We start from the raw sequence: 8,086 nt of genomic DNA on the forward strand, positions 1-8,086 counted from the left end.
GATCTGTCAGGAGGAAGCATGTCATAGTAATTCAGAACACATATACCAGAGTTGGAGAAACTAGTGCAAATCTTGACCTGTTGCCTTTATGATCAGGGGCAATTTACTTAATCTCTGTGCCTCATTTTCTTCATCTGTAAAATGGGATTGTGATTATAACAACGTCTGCTACACAAAGTTGTGAATATTAAATGATCTAATATATATAAAACACTTTGAATAGTGCCTGGCATACAGACACTATCAATATAAATATTATCTACTAATATTATTTCACAAAATAGAGGGAAATAGCATAACCTTAAGCAGAAATATGAGCCACTTACACTTCATTATAAATAAGTATTGTGTTAAAGGTTAGCATTATTTTTAAAAATTATACCTCAGAAATATTTTCCTTCACTAATATTACTTAAACATATTTGGATATGGTATAAGATTTTGATAGGTGAGCAGAAATCCATCATGATACCATGATTACCACAAAATGAGCAGTTTCTGGTCATTTTAAGCTTATGAGTAGTGTTCAGGCATGACTTCGGGTAGTCAGCCTGTAGAGACGCAGACTACACTATTGCGACATTTTGTTTAAGCTACAATTGCTTGGGAAGGAGGAGAAATTTATGAAATTTTATTTCCTAAGTTAAATGTTTATTTGGTAATTCACTAATCACTAACCACATAGAAAAAAAGAAAAATAACTCAGAGCAAAGCTAGCTGAAACAAACTGGCCTCCGTGTATCCTAGAGACTCACCAAAGTTTGGATGTTCCAGAACACACAGATCATACATTATATTCATGTAACACAACTTGGAAGGTTCAGTACTATAGAGAACAGAGCCTGAACTTAGCTACAACTGGGAAGTAATGTTTGTAATTAGAGAGACCTAAGTCCCCATTTCTCTAAACAGCTATGGAACTCTTCCATATTCTAAATCCCTTTGGAAGTACGTGAATGTAAAGAGGAAACAAGTGCCCAGCCTCGATAATTAAAAATACCACTGCAACATTTATCTTTAAAGAGAGTTTTGCATGCTGGGAAAAGGAAGATTTCAACCCGATTCTAAGTAAAATAATCTTTAATTTGACAAAGGACTCACAAAAAATATTTTATTAAAGAAACCAAAGCATGCCTTTTCCCTTTGAGGCTAATCCCATTCTCCTGCAAAATGTCCTGGGCATTTGATTCTTTTACTGTCATTCACGTGTTCATTTCCTAGTGCTTTTCTCCTCTCCTAGTATATAAGCACTTTCACATAAGTGTTTATATCCTTCCACAGTGATTTAGTGTCATAGGAGCAGTAAAAATCTCATTTCATTGACTGTCATTGGATTAGTTAAACTTAGTAAGATTTTATAACAAAGATAATTTTTAAATGATAGAATTTGAAAGGAATATAGAAATCAGAGATTTTATACTATCTTTCTATAATAATGGCTAAAAAGAACACTGTGAAGTTATTAAACCTGCATAAGTTGAATATTACGAAACAAAACACTTAGAGATGGTATAACAATTTCAGGTCTAACTTGTTTGCCAATTCTCAGTGCTACTTTTCTCCTCAGAAGTTTCTGGAATCAAAATGGATTAAGGCTGTGCCTCCACAACTCTGGATAATGTCAAAGCCTCGTTAAGCACACCACCCTTTGACATTCACTCACCTCTGGATCTGGGTCTAATCTAAAGTACCTATAGGCAAGTGGCAACTTACTCTTCGAATGGTGTAAATTTAGAACTGGAAAGGTTCTCAAAACTTACCCAGTCCATACTCTTCATTTTCACATGCAGTACAAAGGCCCTCAGGAGTTCTGTCATTTTCCCAAGGGCACTCAGCTCAGCGAAGAATGTGAACACAAGCGATCAAGTCTCCTTAACTCCAGGCCCCTTCTTTTAACCTGACAGCGTTTACCTTATCCAACTTTCAGGGGAATCTATGACCCAGAGATAATCAGGAGAAATGTTTAGTTATTAGATCCTTCTAAAATGAGTTACAGGAGAAACAATGCACTAATTCATAAACTCAAGAGAATCAAGACTTCTGGATGCTTCCCAGGCTGTTTAGAAATCATGTGAAATCCCCCATACACCTATATAAATCTTTATTCTACTTCCTACATCTTGGAGGCACACAAGAATATTGACTGCAGACTAGTCCTGAACCTCTGATGTAATGAGCCAATAGCTCTTGTTTGAAACACCTTATCATGGTTTCCAAGGCTTCTTTTTGAAGAAATTCCCTGCCCCTAAGAGTCACTGCAATCCTCCAGGGTTGGGAGCTGGGCTGGGGATGAAGCGATGCATTGAATGTTGAGGTTGCAAAGTTTAATGGTGTCAGGTTGAATAATTGCCATATATTTTTTTTCTTCTCCTCTCTAACTTCCTCTGTTATAGCAGTAAGATATACAGTACAAATGCTTAAATACATGTAGAAAAGGGAGAGATTTTATAAGGAAATGACTTCAGGCTTATTCCTCTAGGGCTGGTGCAGAATTTGTCTGCCTGAGAGGTGGAGGGAGTATCCTCCCCTAAATTATGAGATCAAAAATAACAAGAAGAGGAGCCAAATTGGGGTGAGGCTAAGAATTTAGGACTTAGCCTCTCTTACAGATGTAATTATGTTATTGTGGAAAACTTGCAGACATAGAAAAGATAGCTTCAAAAAATACATGGAGACAGCATAGAGGCCCACATGTTTAAGTGTAGAATTGGCTTGAAACTGCAGTCATACAGAATTGTCCTTTAGAATCTTAATCCATTAAAACAAAAAGAAATCTTAGAGGACATGTCAAACAGATGAGAGATTAAGAAACTGAGGTTCGTGACAGTTAAGAGACTATCCAAAGGTCACACAACTGTCAGACACAAATCAAAGTCAGGCCTTTCTATTTGCAATCACCTGCTTAATACTGTTGTGAAACAAAAGTTCAGCCCCAAAATTTAAGAATCAAAATGTAATCTTCTTGCATCTATGGACTAGAGAATTGTGAGACATGTCAAGGACACAGAGAGACTATGGGAAAAGAGAACACATATTTTCCTTTTGTCATTATTTAATGAGCAGTCCGTTCCTCCATGGCCACTGCTTTTGGCTAGGTATGAGCTATGGAAACATTTTTCCTGGATTCATCTATTCCCTGGAAAGGAAACTCAATCTGGCTTAAGAGAAAAAGTTTCTCTCCAAGTAATGATAAATTGTCTAAATTGAAAGCTCACACCATAAACAAATTTGAACAGTACAGACATCTCACAAAATTAAATTTCCATCTAGTGAATTTGAATGATGTTTTGAGAAAAAGAGAGGATAATGTTTTCAGCCCTGCTTTATATGACTTTCCTCTGTAGTAGTGTTTTTAAGGTCCCCTCCCAGGTAATTGAGAATACAATCATAATGACTTTTTTTTTTATTTCTACATGCCCTGCTTTTAGTGAAATACTTAATGTGGTTTGAATGTAACCACTAATAGTATTGTTTTTACAAGGAAATAAAAAGGTTTGCAAATTTTGATATTCATGCCGTTTTAGTTTAAATACAAACTGAACACATCCAAGAAATTTAATCACACAAAATGTTCCATGTGCGTTCCTATTTTTCTTTTGCCTTTCACTGGAACTAAATTTCATATTTTAATACAATCCATATAATCAGTTTCTCCATATTTTGAACTCACTAGTATATTATCTCTATAATAGTTCTGTTGTATAGTTTAAACTAAAATGTAGTTGATTTAAATTACTAGTCGAAAAACTCCAAGATCAACCTTTTATAAAAATTACTCTTAATCTTTTACATAACCAGGCTCCAAATTACCTTTCTAATTTTATCTCTCACTATTCCTCATCCTGCCCCAGCTCTAGACACAATGAGGTGGTGTTTTCTCATGTCTCGTGCTTTTCCACCTGTTTTGCTCATCTAATATATTCCTTCCTCTAACAGCCACAAGCCTAAATCCTACCTAGCCTTCAGGAGTGAGATCAGATGGCTCCCTAGCACTTGAGCATTTCCTAATACTCTGATCAGGATTAACCTCACTGCTGGTAAACTCTTGGAGCTCTTGCTTTCTTCCTGCTACACCCATATCCTTTTGCCTTACAACACAGATCTTGAAGGAACAATTTACAAACAGTTCCTGACTTATGATAGTCCAACTTGTGATTTTTTTTTACTTTATGATGATGCAAAAACAATAAACATTCAGTAGAAACCATACTTTGAATTTTGAATTTGGATCTTTTCCTGGCCTAGCAATAAAAAGTACAATCCTTTCTCATGATGCTGGGCAGTGACAGCAAGCCACAGCTACCAGTCAGCCAAGCAATCGTGACAGTAAAGGGTCAACATGTTTGTGACCATTCTATGCCCACCCAACCATTCTGCTATTCACTTCTAGTACAGTATTCAACAAATTATATGAGATATCCACACTTCATTATAAAATAGGCTTTGTGTTGGATGATTTTGCCCAACTATGAATGTAAATGTTCTGAACACATTTAAGGCCGGCTAGGAGAAGCTATGATGTTTGGTAGATTAAGTGTATTAAATGCATCTCTGACTTAGGATAATTTCAACTTACAATGGTTTTATGAGGATAGAACTGTACTGTTTTAAGCTGAGGAAGATCTATATTATGGTGGTTAAGAGTGAAAACTCTAGACTCATACAATCTGGGTTCACATCCTACCAATATGTTGACGAACTGGGGATCTTGGGAATGTCCTTTAACCTCTCCATGCTCTAATCTCATTATTTATAAGATGAGATAATTATATTACCTATCTCATAGAGTTGATGCAATAACCTAAGATGATATACATAGAATGTTTTGAAAGGTACCTAACATCTAGTAGGTACTCAATAAATGTAAGTTACTATCAATTCTAATTTTATTACTATCATCATCATTATTTCACTAACAACTGGGAGACCTGCAAAGTTGCCTTAGCATATCTTTTTTTTTCCCTCATCTATAACTAAAACAGTATTAATATCTTAACATTAGTTATCTATTGATGCATAACAAATTACCCCAATACTTAATGGCTTAAAAATATTTATTATCTCATAAGTTCTATAAGTCAGGAATCTGAGGGGTGGCTTAGCAGTGTTCTCTGGCTCTGGATCTCTCACAAAGCTGCAATCAAGGTGTTCACTGGGACTGTTCTGATCTCAAGGTTCTATTAGAGAAGGTCCACTTCTAATTTCATGCTCTGGTTGTTGGTTGGATTCAGTTACCCACAAGCTATTGGACCAAGGGCCTTGGTTACTACCTGGCTGTTGGCTGGAGGTTAACATCAGTTCCTTGAGATGTTGGCCTCTCTATATGGCAACATACCTCATTGTAGCTTGACTCATCAAAACAAGCTAGTAAAAGGGAAACAGAGATCGTATAAGCAAGAGGGGTCACTGTCTTCTGTAACCTAATCCCAGAAATAATATCCTATTGCTATTGTCCTGTTCTGTTTTATTGGGATAGTCCACAGGTCCAGTGCACACCGAAAGGGACAAGATTACACAAGGTCATAGAATATTGGTGATGGGGTCGTTGAGGGTCATCTTTAGGCTGCCTACCACATGTTATAAAGTTATTGTGAAAACTGAATAGGACTGATGTATCTGAAATTCACTGTAGAGTCCTTAGCTCCTAAGAGATATTCAACTATATGAGTTTATTCTCTCGTCCTTAATAAAAGTCCTTAAAAACAGACACTGATCAGTGAGCCCTGTAGTACCTTAACACTATGCTAGGCAGATACAGTTGTCTCCAACCACCAGAGGAATAAATGATAAATGATACTGACACAATTGTTCACATTTTAGTTAATATTGTTTCCATTTTCAGAAAGCAAAACCTATGTACATTTTAGCCATAATTCATTTAACAGTACAAGTGTATGGTAGGCAGAATAATGGTCCCCTAAAAATGCCCTACCTGAACCCCATCCCCCAGGACCCATGAATAAATTACATGGCAAATAGGACTTTGCAGATGCAATTAAGAACCTTGAGATGGGACACTGCCCTAGATTATCTATGTGGACCTAATTCTTATCATAGAAATCTTTAAAAGGAGGGAGCCTTCCCTGTCTGTAGTCAGTGAAAGAGGTGTGACTACAGATTGGTCAGAGATACAACATTGCTGGCTTTGAAGATGGAGAAAAAGGACCACTAGCCAAGGAATGTGGACACCTCCTGGAAGCTGGAAGAGACAAGAAAATGGATTCAAGACAAGAAAATGGATTCAACCCAAGAGTCTCAAGAGAGGAATGCAACTCTGCTGACAACTTGATCTTAGCCTGGTGAGATTAGTGTTGGACTTTTGGTCCACAGAACCATAAGATAATAAATGTATCTTATTTCTAAGCCATAAGTTTGTAGTAATTTGTTAAATCATGGCAGATCATAGAAAAATAATACAAAGAGAAAATATGTGACTTACTCATGAGAGGAATCATACACAGCACCCTCTAAATGTCTATGAATATACATGTTCATTGTATAATGTAAGATATTAAAAATCACCGAAAGTTAAAAATCTCTAAACATCACAATCACAAAACTCTGGGCTATTTTTTTTTATCACTGTGTTATAAAGACATTAGCTATCATTAAAAGCAATGAGAATATAAATTATTGTGTTCTCACACAGCAAGCACCTCTAGAATATATAGTATGTGGTAGACACTATTATAGATACTTTAGAAACATTAACTCATTTGATCTGTTAACCCTAAGAGATGGTTACTATTGCCATCCCTGTTTTACAAAGGAGATATAGGCTTGATTAGCTTGCCCAAGAGTGCATATGCAGTAAGTGGCAGAGTCAGAATTCAAAGCTAGGTACTCTGGCTGCAGAGTCCATGCTTTTAACTACCAGTTATGCTTCTTCTAAAATCATAACCTTATATATTCCCAGTAAGTTGCTTTATATACTGTTTTAGGCTTAAACAGAATTTTTTTCAATTGTATGTTTTCTGAGTTATTTTTCCTTTTTATCAGTTCAACAATTACTAAACACCTCCTCTGTCTTGGGCAAAGAGGTAAAAAGAAATGAATAAAACAATGAGCCTCCCCTTCAAGAAATCAGGTTAAGTGACAGGAGACATCCATGTAAATAGATAATGACAAAATAATATAATAAATTCATTCAGGCAAAAACCATCTCTTTTTTAGGAGCATGGTGGGGAGCAAAGGGGGAGGGAGACAAGCAGACTCTGCACTGAATGTGGAGCCCCACACAGGGCTCAATCTCAGGACCCTGAGATCATGACCTGAGCCGAAGCCAAGAGTCACACGCCCAACCTACTGAGCTACTCAGGCTCCCCCAAAACCATCTCTTAATCCCTATCATTGAGTTCATGATTTAGAAGGAAAGACTAGTGCTTAAACAAATAATTGTGATACTTTAAATGCTACAGTAGAAGCACCTAACTGGTATTTAGAGACTCTAAAGGAATAATGTTTGTAGGAATTGGGGTGTGGGGCAGACACTGAAGGGTTTAAAGAAAGAGAGTAACAGAATAACATGAGTGTAGTACTTTAGAAAGATCACTCTGGTGAGCAGGGAAGAGATTAAAACTGAAGGGAGGTAAGGCTGGAGGCCATGGATTTGTCAGGAAATGATTTAAAGTGCAGAGATGATGAGAGCTTGAAATAAGGCAATGGCAGCAGAGATTATGAGAAGAGAGGGTGGGATTTAGAGTGGTATTAGGTGGCATTGTGGCCAGGGGCCCAGGATACGCCATGGGCCTCCCTCAAGGAATAAAAGCAAAAGAACAGTGACAAGTTAGCAATGATGGCTGTGTAAACACTAGGCTGACAGATGGTGAGAGGGAGTATTTGGATTTTGTGTCCTGCTACCCTTCTATGTCATTTGGACATTAACCGGGCAAGTAGAATCTGGACGAAATGCTTAACAGTGTACAGTCATATAACACTAGAAAATATCAGTACTAAAAAGATGGAAGTTATACTGGAGTGGGGAGAAATCAGTGCCTGAGAAAGAAGATAGCATTGTGGTATATCAAAAGAAAAAAATTCAATTAAAAAATTATTTTTAATTTTATTTTTTAAAATCTTACTTTAT

This window comes from Lontra canadensis, unplaced genomic scaffold, assembly GCF_010015895.1.
Source record: "Lontra canadensis isolate GAN:19392208 unplaced genomic scaffold, GSC_riverotter_1.0 scaffold37, whole genome shotgun sequence".
NCBI lineage: Eukaryota > Metazoa > Chordata > Mammalia > Carnivora > Mustelidae > Lontra > Lontra canadensis.